We start from the raw sequence: 24431 nt of genomic DNA on the forward strand, positions 1-24431 counted from the left end.
CTCTCTTTCAAAGAAGGAAAGAAAGAAAGAAATCTTTTAAAAAAATAAAATAAAATATGTGATTCATTTTAATAAACATAGCAGAACTATCTAAATCTTTTTTTTTAAGATTGTATTTATTTATTTGACAGAGACACAGCAAGAGGAGAACACAAGCAGAGGGAATAGGAGAGGGAGAAGCAGGCTTTCTGCCAAGCAGGGAGCCCGATGCGGGGCTTGATCCCAGGACCCCGGGATCATGACCTGAGCCGAAGACAGACGCTTAACGACTGAGCCACCCAGGTGCCCCAGAACTATCTAAATCTTGGCAAAGTAAACTTCCAATCCTGTGCCTGAGTTTTGTCTTCTTTAAAAAGCATATCTGTGTGTTAAAAAAAAATTAAAAATAAATAAAAAAATAAAAAGCATATCTGTATGTTAAAGGGATCTATCAAGGAAATGAAAAGAATCTACAGAAAGGGAGAAAATATTTACCAATAATTTATCTGATACAGATTTAGATTCCAGAGTATATAAAGAACTCATATTTAAATACATATAAATAAAAATACAACCCAATTAAAAATGAGCAAAGGATTTGAATAGACATGTCTTCAAAGAAGATATGCAAATGTCTAATAAGCAAATGAAATCATTACTCTTTAGGAAAATGCAAATTAAACCTACAATAAGATAGGACTTCACAATCACTCAGATGGCTATATTAAAACAGACAGACAATAACAAAGCTTGGCAATGATGGGGAGAAATTGGAAACTGCCAACAGTTCTAGTGGGAATATAAAATGGTACAGCTGCTATTGAACAATTTTCAAAATGTTAGACATACAGTTACAGTATGACCCAGTAATTCCTAACTATGTCCCCCAAATAAATAGACCTGTATAGGAAGCATTATTCATAACAGTTCAAGATCAGAAACAACCCAAATGTCCATCAGCTGATGAATGGATAAACCAAATGTGGTATATATCCATATAAAGGGATATTTTCAGCCATAAAAAGGAATGAAATACTGACACGTGCTACAACATGAATGAACTTTGAAAATATATTAAGTGAAAGAAGCCAGTCACAAAAGGCCACATATTGTGTGGCCTTTGTGTGAAACATCCAGAATAGGCAAGTCCATAGAGATAGGGAGTACATGAATGGTTGCCATGGGAGGAAGGAACTGGGAGGCATGGGGTTTCTTTCTGGAGTGATGGAAATATTCTAGAATTAGTGCTGATGGTCGCACAACCTCATGAACACTAAAAACATTGACTTGTTCACAAAGGGCAATTTTCGTGTGTACTATGTGAATTATATTACAATTTTTCAAAAAGTAGATCTATGTGTCCTCATGTATTCTATGTCAAGGAAGATTTTTTACCTTCTAGATAATACAATTTAAAAATTACCAGAAGAGTACATGACAGCTACATATTAAAAATTACAATAAAGACCTGAGTGTTTGCTGAAACGATGTTTTCTGAAAATGACCAAAAAAAAAAAAAATGCTGTAAACAGTAACTTCCATATCATATTTCTTCATTCAAAATCTTGTGGAAATTTGTACTTCTCAATATGTCATTGCTAAATTTTTAAAAATTTCTGTTGTACTACTATAAATCTGGGTTGAAATGTCTCTTAAAATATAAGTAAAAATTGTATTTTTGTTAGTTTCCCATAACCATAGATTATGTATTTGATTTCAAAATACCCTATTTCTAACTGTTCAGAGATAAATTTTTAAAATTAGACACTTTTGGATTTGTTGGTTAGCACTAATTGGTATGTTTTAGGAGTAAATACTATTATACTGGAATTTATACAAATTAAGACAAAGTGAGAGGATGTTTTCAGGAAAGGACTTATAATGCAATTTCAAAACTTCTGGAAAATATAGAAAAATACCTGTTTTATGGCAAACTAAATTTTCCCCGATATTTTTCTTTAAAGTACTTAAGGTAACAAGATAAATATTTTGTTTTAAAAGTCGTTAGCTTTTTATTGATATAGAAATAACTTTTTAATGCTCAAGTTCCCAGTATTCTAAGATAAAAAACTCATTCCTTTTTAACAGCTTTCTTTTACTCCTTGAAAGTAAATCCAGTTCAGTTGATTAGTTGATGCTGGAATTTGACCTGAAGCTTATATAATTAGAAGAGACACTAGTTTTCCTCATTTAAAAGCCTAGTTAGCATATGACAATCTCGTTTCCGGGGAAGTCAAACCTCTCCTGCTTTTTTTTTTTTATATAACCTTTAAATTAATTTAGAATCCAGATAAGCCTTGATCTGAGGATGATATAACCACAGCAAGCAACATGGGGTAAGTGTGTGCTTTTATGTGCTTTGAAAGGCATTGACAGGGGAAATATTTTCATAAAAGAAGAAATCCCATATATCCTTACTAATTTAGATTCAAACCATGCCGACATTTATTTAAAGAAATTTAAATATTCATTTAAAGAAATAACTATTTAAAAGTTATAAAATTTATAAAATTTTCATTTATTTTCTTGCTTAATTTTTAAATTATGTCATAATCTGCCTTTGCACGTTGTCAACTAATGAAATGTTTGGGGACTATAGAGTGTTTGATATTTATGTATTAATTTGAAGTGGAATTAATTTTGAGAGCAATCTTAAAGAAAAGGTGACAGGTTTTTTTATTTACAAGGCAGATAAATCCAACATGTATATGCCTCTTTGGGATTAAGAATAAAGAATTAAAAAGATTAGGAATGCCTTTTTAACACAAAAAAGGGACAGAGGATTCTATCAAAGTTCATTCCGCTATGTACAGAATAATGCGTGTTGATTAATTTCACAGGGACATCAGTGAAACAGTTCTGAACTCTTTGTGGGGTTTGGGGAGCATGATGAGAAGAATCGGGTTTCACTTGAAAGCTTTCTATTATTTGCTTAAGCAAGAATAGCATTCCATTATAATCAGTATTGGGATCATAAGGAGTTTTATCTGCTGAAACTAGTATTCTGAATAAAAAGACATAAGGAAGTATGTCTTTTTATTACCCTCTGTCTTTTTAAATAGCTCCTTTCAATACAAAATTGTATTTCTGGAAATGGTATAGCCATTTCATTGAAGGATTTAAAACAAATGATCAGAAATTTGTACTAGAGAGATTTTTTGACACACATTTATTCTAAACAGCTTCCCTGAATTTAATTAATATCTACATTTTTGTTATACCACGGACTCTGAAAATACCATCTAAACCAGTCTGAAACCTCAGAGGCTTTTGGAAGGAAGATGATCATACTATACTATTGTTAAATTTTAATAAAAATACAATATAAAAGTTAACAGATAAATACCTTGTACAAATTTCATATAATTTGGTTGATTTGATTTGGGACAGAACTGATGAGACTCCTGGTTGCTCTTTATTCCTCCTCCTTCCTTTTCCTCTCTTTTCTGTATATAAGAGAGCATATCAACATAGCAGTAAACTCCAAACAAGAAGCAAATACAAAGTCTTCCTTTCTTCCCTCCCCTCCGGAAAAAAAAAATTGTAAAATCAATCAATGCCAGGTGATTTACAGATGGTCTGAATTTTAATCTACACCCCCAGGTTAAGAACCTTCTGATTTTGAGTTTAGGGACTGGAGTAGGAGTTGTTCAATATTTTTTCCAGGTTTTGAATTTTTATAAAATATAAGAATATTTAATAATTCCTGCTAATCTTCTCTCAGAGACAATGTTGAAAGTACCGATTCTCCCACTGACCATCTCCCAACACACACACACATTACATGAGAATGAAGCAGTTTGATCATATAATATCCATAGTTTGACAATCACATTACTGCCGCTTGTCCCCAGTGACTTGATTAATCATCTGTGCTTCCAAGAGTGCCAAAAATCACCTTGGGAATCGTGGAAGAAAAAAATCCTCATTATTTGTAAGGTGCTTTCTGGTGCCCCAAATAAGATGAACCAAACCATAAATTGCTAAACTTTACAAAGGACACTCTTCTGATTATTTTGTTTTCTGCTCCTGCCCTTATTGAGAAAAGAGCTTAGTAGGTATTAACACCCATTTAAGTCAGCCTAAAATAGAAAAATAAAAAGAGAAAGTGGCATGCTCAATTTTTTTCATTTGAGGAAGGCTCTAGAATTTATCTCCTGAAGTAGGAGTAGGAGTAGGAAGTAGCTTTTTAAGATTTTTTTTGGACAAGGGTTACTTATCTCAAAGCTATTTGAGAATAAAATGACCTTACATGGGTCTGTGCCAGCTCTTTCCATTTTTCCTTAGGCCATGCTGGCATGATTTTAGTGAGCAAGGAAGAGGAACATAATAGAAAATTCTTATGCTCTCTAGAAAGCTTCCTCCTTCTCTTAAATTTTCACTGGATTCCTTACGGAGTATGAGGGTGGGTGGGATGGGTAGAGATGGCGTATTTGGGTGGTAAAGGGATAACTGGGGAGAAGTGCAAGAACCTTACTGTGTCAGGTGCCCTGACACCTGCTATTTATTGCCATACCTGGGCAGAGGATGAACCGTGGGAAAGAAGGGATGGTTGCATTTCTTTGCTAAGATACTTTTCTTTCATTCTTTTTTAAAGATTTATTTATTTTAGAGAGAGAGAGAGAGAGAGAGAATGTGCCTGAGGGGCAGAAGGAGAGGGAGAGAGAATCTCAAGCAGACTCCTCACTGAGCGCAGAGCTGCACTTGGGGCTGGATCTCATGACCCCGAGATCATGACCTGAGCCGAAACCAAGAGTCAGCTGCTTAACTGACTGTACCCCCAGGAGCCCCACTAAGATACTTTTCACTACCCTTTCCCCATCAGCCGGTTATTCTGTGTACTCCCACCTGACATTTGAGGATTAAAAAAAGTTAAGGCTCTTTGGGACGCCTGGGTGGCTCAGTCTGTTAAGCCACTGCCTTTGGCTCAGGTCGTGATCCCAGGGTCCTGGGTTCGAGTCCTGCATCAGGCTCCTGGCTTGGCAGGAAGCCTGCTTCTCTCTCTGCCTATGCCTGCTTGTGCGCTTGTGCTCACTCTCTCTCTCTCTTTGACAAATAAATAAATAAAAATCTTTTAAAAAAGTTAAGGCTCTGCTAAAACTGCAGAGCTGGTAAGTTCACAGCATATTCACCCTCCTTTTAGTTTTGCCAGTTCAAATAAGTGTAATTTAAAAAATTCCTTAAGGGCTATATTCTTCACTTCTGAATCTGATCATTACAATCCAAATCTTTTTCCTGGGCAAAGTATACATTTAGCTCAAGCAATAACCCTTGAGGCGTTGCTTCTATCTGTGTCTTTTGTCCTTTCCAGTAGTTGCTTCCCTAATTCAGACCGTCACTACCTCGTCCTTGGGTTACTGAAAGTGCCCATTCACTGGCCTCTCTGCAGCGGGCTTCCCTTTGCAGGGGCCCCTAAAAGAGACATCTTCTTACTGAAGACATGTGATCTGGCTCCTCTCTTGTTTAGAACTTTCAGTGTCTTCTTATTCTCCCCTCTGCAGAGCAGGCCCCCAAGAAGATATTCATCCAAAGCCTGGGTGTCTGTCCCCAGTCAGTCAGTCTAGCTTTTCCTCCTACTCCACTCTTCATGCTCCTTAGAATCCTAGAATCCCTCAGTACACCTACGCCTTGTGACTTTCTACCTCTGTTCCTTTGCTGAGCCTCTTCTTACCATTCCTACATATTGTTCAAACCCCAGTTCAAATCCTATCTTCTCTTTTTAAAAAAGATTTCATTTATTTATTTGAGAGGGAGAGTGAGCATGAGCTGGGGAAGGGGCAGAGGGACAAGCAGACTCCCTGCTGAGCTGGGAGCCCGGAGCAGGGTCTGATCCTAGGACCCTGGGATTCTGACCTGAATTGAAATCAGACACTTATTCAGCTGAGCCACCCAGGTGCCCCTCAAATTCTATCTTCATGGAATTTTCTGTAATCCCAATAACTGGAATTCATCTTTTTTCCTCTGAAATTTTTAGGAACTTTATATTTTTCTGATTGCATTTTTTATAATCCATCACATGCTACAGTTACTCATGTGTCTTCTTGAAGGAGGAATGATCTCACCTTTCTATTTTTCCCAGCACCTGGCACAGTACTTTTTACATGGTATGTGCTTAATAAATGATTGTTCAATTGAAATGAACTGTTTTCCCTTTAATCCACAAAAAAACTTGAAAACTTAATTTTAGTGAAACTTCCTTCTTTCTTCTCCAGCAGAAGGCCCCCATTTTCCAAGTTCTTATCTAAAGAGCTCAAATAAATGTATAACGTCCAAAATATGGATGTTGGAAGGGGGAAAGGTAAAGACAAGGATTGAAGTGACATTCTAGAGGCTTCTGAAGAGTGGAGAATTTTGTTATTAAGTGAAGGGACACACCGGCTTGGAGGAGAGAAAACTTTCAAGAATTAAGAATGCTTCTTGGTTCTAGACATTTTCCTAGAGGACCAGCATATTAATAAGTTTGAGTCCATCCATATATGATGGAAAACCAAAATAACAGTGGCTTAAACAAGCTAAAAGTTTCTCTCTTATGTTTGAAAAAAAAAGCTTACGGCTGCCTGGATGGCTCATTCAGTAGAGCATGTGACTCTTGATCTCAGAATTGTGAGTTCAAGCTCCGCTCTAGCCATGGAGCCTATTTTAAAAAAAGGGGGAGGGGGCGGTGCCTGGGTGGCTCAGTGGGTTAAGCCTCTGCCTTCGGCTCAGGTCATGATCTCAGGGTCCTGGGATTGAGCTCCGCATCAGGCTTTCTGCTCTGCAGGGAGCCTGCTTCCCTCTCTCTCTGCCTGCCTCGTTGCCTACTTGTGATCTCTCTCTGTGTCAAATAAATAAATAAAATCTTAAAAAAATAATATCCTCCAGGTAGGCAGTCCAGAGCTGTTAGAGCAGGTCCTTGTGTGAAGGACCCTGGTCCTTCTGTCCTGCTCTGCTGCCATCCTCAGTGCATCCCTCTTGGTCCAAAAAGGTTGCTCAGACTCCACTTATCCCATTTGTGTCCCAGCAGTGGGAAGGAAGAATAGAAAGAAAAAGATGTGTGTTCTCTTTTGAAACTTCCCAGAGATCACTCATATTTCTACTTCCACCTCAGGGGTAGGATCTATTCTTGTGGTTACACCTAGCTGTGAAGGAAAAGGGAGCATGTGGCTTATAAACTGGGTTACTAAAGGAAAAGGGACACTGGGTAGCAACGAGCAGCATCTGACAGAGCACTGCCCCTTAGATTCCTTCTGGACAAAGAGCAGCGTTATGCAAAAGAAGGAACATTTTAAGAAAAATTTTCTGTAAAGTTCAGAGGAAAAAAAAGAGCAAGCCAGGCTGGGAATAAACATAGATTCTCTTAGGATAAAGGAGGGGAATTTGACATAACGCCGAAGGAGACTCAGTAATTTGTTGATACCCCTACTGCCCACGTTCTAGCTTCTGGCCTCCCCAGCCTTCATCTCCCTTAATCCTCACTTCTGCATGTTTATTATTATTTATGCTAACTGTGCAGATCAAGAAATGGGTGCCCACAAAGATTCCGTGACTTCGCCAAACTGCCCAAGAAGCTTCAGATAATGAAATAATGAAAAATAAAACATAAAGCTCATTGAAACCTGCTATATTACACAAACAAAGCAAAACAAAGTAAAACTAAAAACCCCCATAAACTCATGGCGTATTTTCCAAATGGATTTCTACTTAATTTTGGCTGTGGATCACCTCAATTAGCCCCTACAAAAAAACCCATTATGAACCTATTTCACTTGTCACTTGAAGTAGGTGACTTCATTTAATGTGGGATATTCAGGAAAATCTCTAGATTTGTGGCTTTCATTATTTTAGGGTCAGATGAACTGCTTGCTTTGAATGTTGGTGTACTCTAGCTGATTTTAAATACATAGGAATTTGTTTTTATTAGTCCAGAGCTGTTGGATATAAATGCCCAAAGATATAAATACCAAGGTGAACGTGCCCATTCAACACCAAGTAACTTGAAAATGAAAAGACTAAAGGGAACAAGAAATTTTACTTTCTCGTTTAGAGTCTAATCAACTCTTATTGATTAGAATTTTTTTAATAGCAATCTCTTGAATGTATAATGAAAACCTTTCATTATAAAATTATTAAAGCAAAGGATGGTATAAATTACAAGGTACCTATCATTATCAATGGCATTTTTATTTCTTGTAGAACCTCTAGAAAAATCAGAAAGACTTCCCAAAACATGATGTGATGTCTACCGGTGGAGACAGGCCACAAGGTGAGTGAAAATTGCAAAGAACTTCTTTCTAGTGACCACACAGGTGAACTGAGAGCTTAGTTTAAACCAGTGTACTTAGTTTAAACCAGTACTTGCATTTCATTTATAAATTGCTTAAGAATCTTGTAATGCTTCTGTTTATTTATTTATATATATATTTTAAGATTTTATTTGAGAGACTGTGCACAAGTACAGGTGTTGGGGGGTAGAGGAAAGAAGGAAAAGCAGACTCCCTGCTGAGCAGAGACCTTGGGATCATGACCTGAGCCAAAGGCAGATGCTTAACTGACCGAACCACCCAGGTGTCCCAACCCTTCTATGTTTAAAAACAAGCAAATATATCATAGGATTCCTTATTAGTTAGCAATCAGAGCTAACAGCCACCTTATAAACTAGCCATGTTATCAGACTTTTACTGAATGTATGAATGCTTACAGTATTGAGATAATAATGAACTATATTTCACTGACTTCTATTTTGGATTGCAAACAAAACAAAACAAAACCTTAAGGACAACAAAATTTGTATTCCAATAATATTTACCGAGTCCCTACTTCATGCTGGGCTTTGTGGCATGATAACTATGTGGACTACGTAAGCATTATCCTCATTTTACAGATGAGGAAATGTAGGCTTATAAAGGGTAAGTAACATTCCCAGGGGCACAAAACTAAGTAAGTAGCAGACCTGCAATTTGAAGCTAGATGTGTCATGAACTTAAGAAGAAAGTCCTATGGTTTAAAACACTATTTTTAAGTTTCAAAATTAAAAAGCACACGTTGTAAAACCAACAAACTTGATCAAGGCAGAAGAGTAAAGAGGCTGCCTGGGCGGCTCCGTCGGTTAAGCAGCCAACTCTTGATTTAGGCTTGGGTCATGACCTCAGTGTTCTGGGATTGAGCCCCGAGTTGGGTTCCACCTCAGCAAGGACTGAGGATTCTCTCTCTCTCCCTCTCCTTCTGCCCCTCCCCCCACTTGTGTGCACACTCTCTCTCAAATAAGTAAATAAATCTTAAAAAAAAAAAAGACACAAGGGTGTAAGAAAAGTTTGAAAGCCCATCCCACCCCTACCCCATCCCTCTTTCCAAGAATAACTACTCTTAGTAGTTTGGCATAAATGTTTCCATATCTTTCCTTTCGACCAAGGTACTTTTTACTGTATCATACTTTCCTACTTACTTAAAAACAACAATGAATAACGGAGGTTGAATTTACTCTATATCTACTAATATAAATATCTAGTCTAAATAATAACTGAAATGTTCATTCAGCTAACGTTAGGCATCTACTTGTAGAGATTCAGAGTATGGAACTTACTTTCTTTTTTTTTTAAATTTTATTTATTTATTTGACAGACAGAGATCACAAGTAGGCAGAGAGGCAGGCAGAGAGAGAGAGAGAGGATGAAGCAGGCTTCCTGCAGAGCAGGGAGCCCGATGCGGGACTCGATCCCAGGACCCTGAAATCATGACCTAAGCCAAAGGCAGAGGCTTAACCCACTGAGCCACCCAGGCACCCTGGAACTTACTTTCTATTTCCTAGGACTCATGGTCTAGTACAGAGGTTCTTAATTTGGTTTTGACAGGGTAAATACGGACTCTGGTATGAGTCCGTTGTGAGGTCTGAATCTTCTCCCCACCAGAAAATGAACCTATGTAAGATTTTGCCTATCATTCAGGGGATTCATGGACACCGTGAAAGTATGTGGACCCCTGCCTCTGGTAGAAGTAAGAGTCTTAAGTTAATAATTTAACATAAATACTATAATAAAAGTGTGGACAGGATGCTATGGCACTACAAAAAAGCAAGCACTTACTTTTAGCAAGACATGTCAAGAAAGACAGGGACAAGTGATACTTGCCCAGGCTCTTGAAGGACACAAGGAGCTTGCCAGATAGCACAGGGTAAGTGAAGGATGTCCACTGAGGAACAACTCTCTAAAACCAGAGGCTAGAAAAGACAGGAATCCACAGTACTCTCTTTGTGATAGGAGAGTGACCAAAGAGAAGTTTGGAGAGCTGGGGAGAGGCCAGATCAGAAAGTAGAGGTCTGCTGTGTTAGGACATTTGAACTTTAGGAGTCACTGAAGAACTCCAATGAAGATTTTCATAGGTAGGTAAGAGAACTATAAATAATGCATGACTGAATAAATGATCATGGGAATAATAATTTAGATGGCAGGATAAGATAGAAAAAGGAGATAAGACCATTTGATTTAGACTTGCTGGAGGATCAGTGATGAAACAATATGCTATTAAAAAGACACATTGCGGGGCGCCTGGGTGGCTCAGTGGTTAAAGCCTCTGCCTTCGGCTCAGGTCATGATCCCAGGATCCTGGGATCGAGCCCCGCATGCGGTTCTCTGCCCAGCAGGGAGCCTGCTTCCATTCCTCTCTCTCTGCCTGCCTCTCTGCCTACTTGTGATCTGTGTCTGTCAAATAAATAAATAAAATCTTTAAAAAAAAAAAGACACATTGCTAAAAATGGGATGGAATCCATTGCAAGGTCATTCCTTTTGCAAAGGAAATTAGGAGAATGAAGTTTGGAGACTGTGTGCGTAAGCTAAAACTCAAAATTTGGGCAGTACGTCTGCCCCCTCACTGCAGTGAGTCCAGGCACAACCAAATTAATGTCTGTCAGGGTGTATCACTCACTCCTGGTCTGCACTCCCCCATGCCTTCTGCTGTCCTCCAGTAACTCCTGATGGATAGCTTGTTTTCCCATCAACTCTTCCACCTGCAAAGAGTAGAAAAGAGAAAGATGATAAAATCGGCCAGTTTCTCAATATTTCTACACTGAGTATATGTATTCCTTTTATAATTATTTTTGTAATTCAGGTTGCAAAGTAATGCAATTTAGAGCAAGGCTTACAAATAATGCCATATCTGGTTCATTTCTTTTTTGGGTCTTAACCTAATATACCTAGCAAAAAATCCAATTTTGTCTCGCCTCCTGCTACTTGGCAATGACTTCATAACTGAGGCAAGACTATAACGTCTCAAGGATATTTACTTGATAAATATTTATTATTCACTTAAAATTTTACTTATCAGACACTGTAGGAGTTTGAAGACTAAGCTTATCCATATATTGAATATGCAGTTTTGTATGATGTATCATAAAAATCTTTTCAAATACAAAGAGGCATTTGATCTTTGCCAAAGAGTAGTTGCTCCAAAAGATTTCTCCCATGTTTAGATAGTGAATTTTTGTTAAAATAAAATTTCTATTTTTAGGTGAAATAGTATAGATTTTTTCCAGGTTGCCTTTTTGACCTTATTAACTTAAAACAAAAATGCATCTCCTTGCCATTACTATGAATGAAGTTAAAATTATAAAACTGTAGTGTATTTAACTAGTTGATCTATTATGTATAAATGCTATGAAAGGATTTCCCCCACTGAGTTATTAAAACATCCAGCACCTCACATATTTACCTTTTTTTGGGTGAGAACATTAAGTTCTGCTTTCTTAGAAATTTTCAATTATATGGTAATATTAACTATAGTCACTATGTTATACATTAGACCCTCAGACCTTATTCATCTTATAAGTGAGAGTTTGTACCCTTTTACTTATTATTATCTGCTTTTGGGGAAAAAAATCATTAACCATCTACATCCTCTGGAATTGAATTAAATTAAACTCAAACTTGTATTGAGTACTCATGACAAAAAGTTCTCAAACTACCTCAGATGAATGTGAACAAATAATATAAATGCATTTATCTTTTAAAAGCCAAACTATTTTTACATGCCCCTTTATAAGATATCTCAGCATTTAATAATATATAATAATTTTTATGTTGCTTATTATTAAGTAAAATTGCCATATAGGGAGATGATCTATCTTTAGCCTGAGGTTTAAAGTCCAGCACTCTGGTTTGGTAAGAACCAGATGCCCAGACACTATGGCTATGAATAAGAAATTGTTCCTGCCCTAGTGGGATGGATAGTTTTGCATGGCAGTCAGACATGGGGACCACAGCCGATCACTCTCAGCGGGGAGAGATACTCATAGTATGATCTGAGAATGCAGTAGAAGAAAGGGGTTGACTAAAGATGACTTGGAGGACCGGGGATGGCTTCATAGGGAAGTGCTTGAACTGAGCTTTGAAGGATGAGAAATACTTCTTTAGGCGAGGAAAGATACTTGAGGCATAGAGAATGGGAGGAACAAAGGTACAGAAGCCATGTGTTCAGTGAAATGTACGAACTCATCTACACATCTATATCACACATACTAACTACTATAAAGGTTTATTTGAAATACTATGAAATAGAGAAACAAATCAAGTAAGTTCAACTGGTTCTGGTGTTAGCTGTTACAAGTAGCAACATTGTCCGGCCCAGGGACATGCCCGGGGCCTTGTCCAGGCAGCCTCTCCAAGGCCAGAGAAGAATGCCTGAGATTGTGATTAACAGAGCCGAGGAGTTGGTGAGAAGGGGCTCCTGGTATATAAAATTAAGGGTCAAGAGATCCGAGGCAGCTCGCAAATTTGACACTCATTCAAATGAATTTGCTGTCAATATTGAACATTTGAGTCAAGGACAAGGAGAACCCCTCAGGGAGGAGGCGTGAGAAGGGAGCCCTCCAGGGCAGTACTGGGTCACCAGCCCAGATCCAGGCAGTTTGGCTTCTGCCTTATACCACAGCACTCAGCAAAACAAACATTTTATAAGGAAACCCGACTCACCTTTCTTAGAATGCTTTTTGGTGACCTTAAGACTGCACCTGTGGGGGGTGCCTGGCTGGCTCAGTGGGGACAACGTGGGACTGTGAATCTCAGCGTTGTGAGTTCAAGCCCCACGTTGAGCATGGAGCCTAATTCTAATCTAAAAAAAAGAAAAGAAGACCACACCTAGGATGGCCCATCATCCCTACCCCCAAACACACCCACCCACCCACATACCCTCACCATGTTTATCGAATCCTTCCTTTCAATCCTTTCAAGATACTTTCCTTGAGAGAAGTCCTGACAAATACAGTTTTCTCGCTCTCCCATTCCCAGGGCTCTTGCAGTGCCTCTGATGACGGGTGCCCGCACAGCTCCGTCATCCGGCTCTAACCCTTTTTTCAGGCTTGAGAGTGTCAAGCAGGCTCCCCAGCCCACAGCTGGACCGAGGCTGCAGCTGCCCACGTGAGCTCCAGAGTCTGGCTCCCGCAGGGGTAACCGGGGCCTCTGGGCAAGCCATTTTAATATTTTAGTTCCAAACAGGAGCTTAGGACTTAGTCCAGTCACTCCACCTCTCGCCCTCATTTTCTTTATTCGTGAAGCAACAGGGTTTGGCTGGCTGATCTCTATGTAGTCCTTCTGTTCTGATTTTCTTCACCACTATATGCTTCATCTTCAGTTTGTATTGCAAGTCCTCCTGGTCAGGTTTGACTTGGTCTCTCTGAACTACAATATTGGTTCATTCGTTTATTCAACACCTATTTATTCAAACCTTTTCTAGGCTAGATCTTGTGTTAGACCTCAGGGACCGCAGAGTGAATAGAAACGGCCCTGCCCTCATAAAGTGGAGATGGTGGGCCAAGATGGTGGGGGAACAAAGAAAAAGACAGAATTGTCATCTGCTGGTAAATGAGAGGGAGAAGAAGAAAGCAGTGGAAGGCAGACAGGCAGTTGAGGCTGGGTCCTGCTCTTACACATGTGGCAGGGAAGGCCATTCTAGTAACATGACATTTAAACAGCAACCAAACGCCTTGGAATTTTTTTTTCTTTGATGTACGATTACGTAAATACTGTAAATTTGAGAAGACCCGGAAGTTGTCAGGCGATAGGAATGAAATAGGCCCCAGTGGAGGTGGGTGAGAGCTTGGGTTTCAACCTAGCTTTGCCCTGTCCCATCCTTCGGTTCCCAAGATTTTTACAAACGAGCTTATGATTGTTTACTTCACTTCTATGATTCTAAACATCCTAACATTTTAATGACTTTCAAATGTACTGCGTCTACTTACTTATTTCACTTTTGTCAATGGGAATTATGACCATTAACAATCAGTTCAAAGAGCTTTGACAGTTGAATATAGAGGAATTTACCAAGCAGGGATTTGTTTGGCATGTGAATTTTGCATCCTGATGTTGAGTACTTTTCTTTTCAACTCCACAAACCACAGCCTAGAGGCAGGACACAACCTAAAAAATGTGGGAAGGAGGTAAAGAATCAATGACCAGACTGGAAATCCTCCTTTCAAAGGGGTAGGTCTTTTTTTTTTCTCCCCGTAGATTCATCTTGCATCCACTGGTTCATTCACTGCTATCATGTGATTTGTTCTGGAGCAGGCCAGAGGCATGAGTCCCCAGGCTGACAGATGGCAGACACTGCGGGCTAAAGGCAGGTCCTGTGGATGTTAAAAGAAAAGTAGGCAAACCCCAGGCAGTGACATTGCTAAGGTGCATTCCAAAGTGGGCTAAGGATGAAAAGGATTCACTTTGCTTCTAAATCCAAAACATTAGAATCATATATATATATGTGATTATATATGTATGATTGTTTTACATATATATGTGTGTGTATACACATACACACACACACGTATAGGGCTAAGCCATTGCAGATCATCCTATTTTTAAAATTATTATTATTATTTTTTTTTTGAGAAAGGGAGAGAGAGCACCATGGGGGTTTGGGGGGTGGAGGGTGAGAGAGCGAGAGAGAGTATCTTAAGCAGGCTCCAAGCCTGATGCAGGGTCTGGCATGGGGCTCAATGTGTGGCTCAGTCCCATGACCCTAAGGATCATGACCTGAGCCAAAATCAAGAGTTGGATGCTTAAGCAACTGAGCCATCCAAGTGATCCACAAGTCATCCTACTTTTGGCTCTGTAGCTCTGAAAAGGCTCTTTAGGGCTGAGATAGAGCCTTAAATACTTTTGCTCCATTTCTCTCAGCCTGGGTTTCCTGTGGCCAAATTCTTTCTCCCTTAGTCTCTACATCCATTGACCACCTGGTAATCAGATTTTTAGGTAAGATAACATTTAACCAATTAATTATTAATAATGAATTACACCTAGTTAGCACATTAGATTATATGCTAAATCGTATTTGCAGTATTTAGGAGGTTTATCATTTTACTCAACAAGCTTTTACTGAGCTTCTACTCCATGTAAGAACAGAGAATGAGCACCAAGGATACTAAGAGGTAGAAAAAATAGCCTCTTTTCTTCTTAAGAAGTTTATAATCTGCTTAGAAAATGAGATTATTGGGCGCCTGGGTGGCTCAGTGGGTTGAGCCGCTGCCTTCGGCTCAGGTCATGATCTCAGGGTCCTGGGATCGAGTCCCACCGCTGAGCAGAGAGCCTGCTTCCCTTCCTTTCTCTCTGCCTGCCTCTCTTGTGATTTCTCTCTGTCAAATAAATAAATAAAATCTTTAAAAAATAAAGAAAATGAGATTATTTATGTAAGATAAATAACAGTAGAAAGCCATGGTTTAGGTTCCAATTGAGTTCTGCAGATATTCCAAGAAAGGAGGAGTAATTTCCTATTGGATTGAAGGAGAAAGTCCCAGAGGTCAGGAGCCTGAGTTAGACCTCGGGGAAGGAGTAAGGATTTGATAGTTGGGGTAGGCTGAGGAGGGCAGACAAGGAAGCACGGAAAGGGAGAGACGAGGCAGGAATGTAGACAATACGTGAACTCAGGAGGCTGGAATCTTCCTACATATTGGAAACAAGGTGGGAGAGGAAGGTCAGGGACATTGTGGAGGACCTAGAAGAGATTATTTCTGTATTGTATTTTACAACTTGAGTTTTTGAGGGGGAGTAAGAAATGATCAAAATAATATTTAAAGAAAAATACTCTTGGGACGCCTGGGTGACTCAGTGGGTTAAGCATCTGCCTTCAGCTCAGGTCATGGTCCCAGGGTCCCGGGATGGAGTCCCACATCCGGCTGTCTGCTCAGCGGAGAGCCTGCGTCTCCCTCTCCCTCTGCCTGCCGCTCCCCCTGCTTGCGCTCTCTTTCTCTCTCTCTGTCAAACAAATAAAGGAAAATACTCTAGTTGCAGTGCAGAGTGTTGAATAAACTAATTAGGAAGCTCCTACAGATGTTTAGGCACACAGCAGTCAGGGTTGAAGCAAAGAGAATGAAAAGGGAAGGAGGAAATTTAAGAAACCTGGCGAAGACTCAGAAGGTTGCACTGCTGAATTGGAGGAGGAGAGGAAGCTCATTCGGAGGGCTCGAGCCTGGGCCAAGGGTAGTGCCAGGGACACAGCTAGGGACCTCCCAAGGGGGAGCCTGGATAGGCTAACGGTGACCACTGGGATTTAAACAGATTGAGCTTCAGGTGACCATGGAAGAGTCAAGTGAAAATATTCACTAGAGAGAACTAGAACAACTGGGGATGCTCATTTAGCAGAAAAGATCAGAAGAACAAGCGGTTTTGTTTCCTTCCCTCAAAATCAAGACCTAAGTACTAAAAAACAGCTAAAACTGCATAGTAGAAGAATTAAGGGTTAGGAAATTGTGAAAGGCTTAGCACAATTCCAGTTTGGGGTATAGTGGGGTTTTTGTTTTTTGTTTCATTTTCCTTTTTGTTTTTTGTTTTTGGTTTTTTAGATCGAACAAAAGAACAATTATGGGAGGCTGAGGGGACTGAGGGGGTTGGGGAAGGGAGGCCATGGCTTGCTCTAGCCCCATGTTGCTGAGTAATATTTGGAGACACCCCACCAGATTTTAGTCTCAGCATTTTAGAGTTCCAAGGGCTTTGAAAGCCTCCTCGAGCTAGAGATGAGAAAACGGGAGCCCAGAGAGAGGACATGGCTTGCTCTTGGCCCTGCAGAGTGAGAAGTCAGGGTTGGATCTCAGTTCAGTATTCCTCCCATCCCCCCCATCCCCTCCCCCACCCCGACCTTGCAGGTCAGCAGGTATACTGCCATCCTGATTTGGGGGGACCATTTTTACATTGGTCTATAGTGGAGTGCCTGGTGAAAAGGTTCAGATTGCATTATCGAAAAGCAGAAGGGATGGTCTGTGAAAAGCACTAAGTACACAGCACTAAAGGCGGGAAACAATGTGATGCAGCACGTGTTCTCCTCCCCCCTCCCCATTAGACTGACTTGACTTCAGTGAGGGAATCATTTTGAAATGCCATCAGAACAAGATGAAATGGGCATGAGCTACACAAGGTATGATTTCCTTATAGCATGTTTAAGTAGCCCTAAAATAGGCTTCAAGTGAGATTGTTCAGTGTGTTTCCAGATCTATTTTTAAAGGTTCTGAAGATTAGGAGTGCTATCCAATAATCTGGAATGGGATGTAATTCAGTTTGGAGGCAGGAGGATGAAGAACTTCTATGTTTCATTTACTTACTCCTGTCCCAACTTGTTCTCAAAAGGAAACTGAAACAGTGCAACAAGAGATTTAGGAATCAGAATATAGCTTCTTAACAAAACCAGCCCAGATTTGTTCTAATCTCCTTATGAAATATTTCTAGACCTTTTCACTCTGTGCCAAACTTACCAGATATTGGTAAGAAATGGTAAGACATTACTTATTGATTAGGTGCAGTATGCCTTAATTCTAGGAAGGCCATATATGAAATAGGCTGAAATTATAGAAGAAATAATCAAGCTCATGATGAATTTACATTTTTCACTGATGAACAAAAATGTTGACTATTTCTTCTATCTAGGCTAATGTGTTGTTGAACTCTAGTAATAACAGGTTATAAGGTGACCTTTGCCTTAGTGAGGAGAATGGCCAAGGCAGGCTTATGAAGGGTATGACTCATCAACTACCCTTTGAAGTGTGAGTGGGTTCTGGGTTGGCAGAGTGCAAAGGGCTTTAAGGCAGGGCACCTGCAGGGACTGAGATCCTCAGATAGAAATGTATACAGCCTCTGGGTAGACCAGTTTTGCAGGGAGAATTGTTGTCACTTTTTAGAGGCCGAAGACCATCACTGACCCCTGTCAACAGTGCATAAGCTGGGGGGCTGTTCTTCTAACTGAGGTTATAGATTCGCAGTGTTTGTAACTTCCAATGCCTGGGAGGTAGTGAGAAATGACAGTCCTTCTGAGGATTGGGTTTTCCTCTATTCTCCTTTCTAGCAGTTCTGAAAGTGCCAAAGGCAGATCCAAATTGGATGTCATTTTATCTGAACTATGAAAAAACATCTCCCAGGAGAGGCAGCAATAACCTGGTTTCCCCTCTCACCTAAAAAAGACTTTGGTGACTGATGATCTATTTCACAAGGTACTACTAACTCAGCCATGTGATGCAGCTCTGGCGTGGCCTGCTGCCTCGGCCTCAGCAGGCGGCACGCTTCCTGAGGACTGGTTAAGGTCTGCCACATGGACAGACCCCTCTGCTAATTAGGGTTGTCCCTAGGGCTGGCGTTCTGGACTCTTTCCTTCACGGTCCTGCCAGGAGCCTCTCTTGCCCTTTGCTGTCTTCCTGCCCATCCCATGGGGACCAGCCTGGTGAAAATACAGTGACAGTCATTCATCTTCCTCTGAAGTAGGCATTTACCTTGCACTGGGGCAACACTGTGTGCTCCACTCCTGAAGAGGGTCCTGGTGAGGCTCATGACTTCGACTCAGATGAATTCAGGGAGAGAACCTGTTTGAAAGGTTGAAATTAAAGCGAGTTGAACCAGGATAAGAAAAGAGAGTGAGCACATCTTCCTAACAAGACCCATACTATAGCATTGAGGTTCACAAAATTGGGTTCCGGCACATTTACATATGCCAGTCAATAAAATGAGTCAGAAGAGCCCCCGGAAGTAATAGGGTCTGAAAATGTTGATACATTTTGATGTCTTAAAGGACACAATAAATTAAATTTTAATTTAAATTTTAAAATAGTCCTCTCTGGCCATTGGGTTGTTTTTTGTGTGTGTGATAGCATGCTGGTGTTCTTTTTTTCCCGACTAATGTTGACATATAGCAACTCAACCAAATTACTCTATTTTGACTGATACTAGGTAAACAAACCCCCAAATTAATGTGCCCATGGGGTGGAAGTGAAAGGATCTCTGTTATTCTATATTCTTATGTAAAGAACCTCTATGTGCCCTTGAGCTAAGGAATTGCCCACTCTTTGCTCCCCTTCTCACTGGCTTTGGGAGCTCTCGGGTGAAGCAGTAGTTATAATTAGTTTTAGTGTGGGACTGTCCATTAGGAGATGGCAGGGCCTTTAAGCCCAATGGTGGGCCCAGGGGATATAGTTCTGCTACTAATACTTTGCTTGATGGGTTTTTTCCCCCTAACAAAAATCACATCCAGGCTAAACCCTTTCTCTACTTACCAGTAATTCTTTTTTGCTTACATGAAGCACCATGTGGTAGAAGGCATATTTCTCTCGTCAACCTGGATGAGAATTCATTCCACTTCCACAAGTGTTTGTTGATGACAAGCCCCAGAAGGGCACAAGGACCTGGGGACACAGAGATGAACAAAACCCCACTCTGCTGCCAGGTTGCTCACAGTCTGGTGAGAGGACCAGCATTCAGGCAGTTAACCAAGGATGTGATGATGGCCTTGTGTCCTGGTTCAGTGGCAGGGGCTGCCCTGTTTCTAGCAACATCCATATTTGGGAAAAAGTCAATTAAGAGGATGACTTGAGGACTGAGGACCATTTTCAAAATAAGACTGCTTATTTTGGGGGATGTCTGGTGGCAGAGGCCTGTATTTTAGTTCTTGAATGTATTGCCTTTGCCACCATAAGCTGCTATGTATTCAAGAATGATTTGGTTATCTATGTTTTTAGAAGCAGGTATAAAAAATTACATTATCATTGGGCATCCTTATTTTAATCACTTGCATCCGTGCTTCTATATTGTGAACTTTGTTTTATCTCATCATTTTGCTTCTAAGGGTCATGCTATGCTCTTTGTTTTCTTGTTTTATGTTGATTAATGAATTATATTAGTAGATTTATAAGCATCCAGCCATTTTTATACTCTAGAACAAACTCATGGGGTTGTATTTTTTGCTTTCTGATATTTTATTTAGAATATTTGTACATTTATTTATTTAGGCTTTCCTAGAGTAGATTCAGTATCAGAACCTCATGGGATAGATTTAGTGATTTACGTATATACTATTCCCTGGTTTTTATTACATAATACAGTCACTGTTATTTTCAGAAAGTTCCTGTGATTTCATCCTAGGTTATTTCTTATTTGGGGGGGAGATACATGACACCCCCTTTCAGTATCTTCTCTAGATACTCGTTGTGGTTGACTTTACAGTTTTTGAAGCCATCTCTTTTCCTAGAAAATTGTCTGTTTCATCTGGCTTTAAAAATTATTGGCAACAAATGACATAAAGAATTTTTAAAATAATGTTTCATAGCCTGAATTGGTGATTACACTCCTCTTTTTGGTCCTATTTTGTACTCTTTCTCTTTTTCTCAGCCATCCTCTGTCTCATCAGACTTGCTAGAACTTTTCTCCTTTTACCAATCCATTCAACCTATTTATTTGAATGGCTCTCAGAGCCCACATAGCAAGGAACACATTTTTAAATACAGTAAAACTGGTTCCTTATAGTGCTTTGAAACCCGATGGCATGAAATGGTTTATTTAAAGATCAAGGCTAGGGGCGTCTGGGTGGCTCAGTGGGTTAAACCTCTGCCTTCGGCTCAGGTCATGATCTTGGGGTCCTGGGATCGAGCCCCGCATAGCATTGGGCTCCCTGCTCAGCGGGGAGCCTACTTCCTTCTCTCTCTCTGCCTGCCTCTCTGCCTGCTTGTGATCTCTGTCAAATAAATAAATAAAAATCTTTAAAAATAAAGATCAAGGCTAATAGAGTAATGGTCTTACTTGGAGCTATTTCTGAAGTAACTTTGGGCAAATAATTGTTGAGAACTTCAGTTTCCTTCCATATAAGGTGGAAGGCAACAGGGCCCCGCACAGCTGCAATGATCAACAATGGCATGTGTACAAACAAGGTCATGAAATATTTCACTGCCTGAAACCTAGGTCCCTTCTAAGCTATAGAGAAAAACAACCCTCTTCAAAAATTTTTAAAGCATTCTACATCACAAAGACTATATAGATTTTCTTCTCTGGAAATGTTTGCAGGATTTGTCCTGATGAATTAACTTTAGTTTCAGGGAAAAATATTTCCTCATCACCCTCCCCCCAACACAAAAAGTTCTCATTCTACTAAATTAGAAATATGCACTAAAGACCCATTCAATAAAGGACACTGAAATGGAAATTAACTCCAGTCTGCTTTCAATTAATTTCAATTCCCCAAAGTGTCAAACTTTCCTTTTTTGTCACAGCAGTAATTGGAAAGTAATAGACAATCCTAAGTTTTTGTGGTCTTTTGCGTGTATGTGTGTGTGTGGCATACATTCTAGGTCAGTCTGGGGGAGGGTCAGGAGATTTTTTTGGGTATTCTTTAGGTTTCTATTAACTTTATTAATATTATTAACTTTATTATTTGAATGAATTTCATAAAAATATGAATCTGGCTATCTGGCTATCACTTCTTCGGTTAATTCCTATTTCTCTAGTGCAATAATTTTAGAACCTTTGTCTTTCAGCAGCAGAAACTGATTTTAAAAGGAAATCCTTCCCCCAAATCTGCAGTTTGTTAATCAGACAAGAACAGAGAGACTGGTTGAAGGGGATGAACAGGGGGGCCCCGGACCGCATGAGCTTGGTGGCTTTTTCCCTGTTCCCAAGGCAGGTTTAAAAAAGCCCGAGGGCTTCAAAGACTACAGACTGAAAACCATTGCTCTATATAATGATCAGGAAAGGTTTAGTAACTAATAGGTTTGTCCTAAAAACTTAACACACAATGTTTTCCAAGGGTCTGCCAGGGCCAACATGGGTGTATTTAGAGGCTAACCCTGCTATTGTAGAGAAGGAAAGACAGGAGGAAGACTAGGGAGGAGTGGAAGCCACACTAAGCTGGTGTGAGCACAGCATCCGCTGGTTAGAGATTTTAGGGCAATGAAGGGCCGACTAGAGAATGGGCTCAGAGAGTGAGGGATTCCCACAGAAAATGAAGCAAGGATTGCAAGTAGGATCTCAAAGGAAATGTCAGAAGGTAGTAAGGCTTTGTCCAGAAAAAAATATACTACTTTTCCATGTAATCTTGTTATCGTCCCCTTTAAAATGTGCCTTTCGAGAGATATATGTTACTCATTTATGTGATCACAGTGTTTGGACTAGTAATTCTCTTCTGAAAACCTTGCCTAAGAAAAAGTGTCCTTAAATATGAAAAAAAAAGCTATATTCCTTTTAATATTTATTTATTATAGTGAAAAACAGAAAACTACCCTAATGTTCAATAATTGTGGGAAGGAAAGAAAATGGACACATTTCGTAAAACAACAATTTCCTCAAACAATTTTCAGGAACTAAATATAACAATTACATAATGATTTGGAGAAAGACATGAGTAATAAAAGCACCCATTCTGAAATCAGAGACCTGAGTTCCAATTCTGGCTCCCTCTGCCATTTGTTTATCCTTGATCCTGGGTATATTATTACCTCATTGTTTCAACCCTCAATATTTTCATCTATAAAACAAGACAATGATACATGCTCAACAGGACAAATATGAGGATTTAACAAAATGCGACAATATAAATAAATACGAAGCAGTAGTGCTTGGCACATAGCAGCTGTTCAATAAATGTTATTTCTCTCTCCACCATTCTTTTTCTTTTTTTAAGGTTTTGTTTATTTATTTGACAGAGAGAGTGAGAGAGCACAAGCAGGGGGAGCAGCAGAGGGAGAAGCAGGCTCCCCGCTGAGCTGGGAGCCTGATGCGGGGCTCGATCCCAGGACCTTGAGATTATAACCTGAGCCAAAGGCAGATGCTTAACCACTTAACTGATTGAGCCACCCAGGCACCCTCCACCATTTTTTATATAGCACACAGAAAGATGCTTAAGCTCTACCAACAGATCTGTTAACAAATTTAAGGAAATATATGGCTTCCTAGGAGAACATAAATTAAAGAATTAAGTAGAAAAATTGAGTAGATCAATTACCTTTGAAAAAATTGAAGAGAGTTTAAAGACCTGTCTAACCTTTAAAAAAAAAGGTCCAGATGATTTCATAGCTATGCTCTAGTATCTTTTCAACAACAGGTAATTCCAATTTAAATGAAATTTTTCTAAATTATAAGAAAAGATTGAAAACTCTCTAATTCATTTTAAGAAGCTAGCATAACCTTAATGCCAAAAAACCAATAAATCTTCCACAGATCAAAGTCACTCGTGAATATAGCTGTGAAATGTCTAAATATTAACAAATAGAATCCAACAGTGTATCAAGAGAGATATATCCTATGACCAAGCAAATATTATAGGACTGTGAGTATGATTCAACATCAGGAAAGCAGCAATAATAAATTAATGGGGTAAAAAGCAATTCTAGCAATGGCTATTGAGAGGACTAATAAAATACAATATCCATTCCTAATAAGAAATTTTAGTAAAATAGAACTAAAAAGAAATTACTTAAATATGATAGAGATTATTTATCAAAGATAGCAAGTATCATTCTAAATGACTTTAAAGCCATTTACATTAAAATCAGAAAATGGATAATGATGTCCACCATCACCATTATTAGTAAACACTATTCTGGAAGCTCTAAGAAATACAGTAAGATAGGACAGTGAAATAACCAGTATAAATATTTGAAAATAAGGATAAAAATCACCAAAGTGGACACCTGGCTGGCTCAGTCAGTAGAGTGTGTGACTCTTGATCTTGGGGTCATGGGTTTGAGCCCTAAGTTGGGTGTAGAGATTACTTAAAAAAAAAAAAAAAACTTTAAAAAATTACTTAGAAAGCTCAAGAAATGCTCATTTATTTATTTTATTTTTTAAGTGGGCTCCACACTGGGCTTGAACTCACAACCCTGAGGTTAAGACCTCAGCTGGGATCAAGAGTTGGACAATGAATTGACTGAGCCACGCACCCCAAGAAATACTCATTTAGAAATCTTCCATAATTAGTAAAGGGATTTATTAAGGTGGTTAAATGTAAAACAAATATGAAAAAAAAATAGAGAATACAAAATCCAGCTAGAAGTGGGAATGGGAAAATGCCATTCACAATAGCAATAAAAATTATAAAATACTGAACAAATTTCACAGGAGCAGCTCAGGATCTTTAAGAAGAAAATAATAAAATCAGATCAAAAGACTTAAAGTAAGAGCCAGTCAAAGGAAAGAATATACATGCTCTGTATATTAAAAATCTGTATATTAAAAGTCTGATATTAAAAAAAAGATCAG

At 39.2% G+C, this 24431-nt stretch overlaps 1 protein-coding gene across 11 annotated transcripts in view; it reads left to right on the forward strand.

Annotated features, from left to right (window-relative positions):
* Positions 1–2226: 2226 nt before the first annotated feature.
* Positions 2227–24431, forward strand: part of ARHGEF33 (Rho guanine nucleotide exchange factor 33) — a 72852-nt gene continuing 50647 nt past the window's right edge. For 6 of the 11 annotated variants that reach the window (XM_045980003.1, XM_045980009.1, XM_045980006.1 and 3 more), the window contains exons 1-2: positions 2228–2315; positions 8152–8221. The gene's annotated coding sequence lies outside the window, so the exon portion shown is untranslated. Of the gene's footprint in view, positions 2316–8151; positions 8222–24431 lie in introns of all 11 variants that reach the window. The other 5 variants (XM_045980011.1, XM_045980012.1, XM_045980013.1 and 2 more) reach the window with 3 other exon arrangements.

This window comes from Meles meles, chromosome 15 (genome assembly GCF_922984935.1).
Source record: "Meles meles chromosome 15, mMelMel3.1 paternal haplotype, whole genome shotgun sequence".
NCBI lineage: Eukaryota > Metazoa > Chordata > Mammalia > Carnivora > Mustelidae > Meles > Meles meles.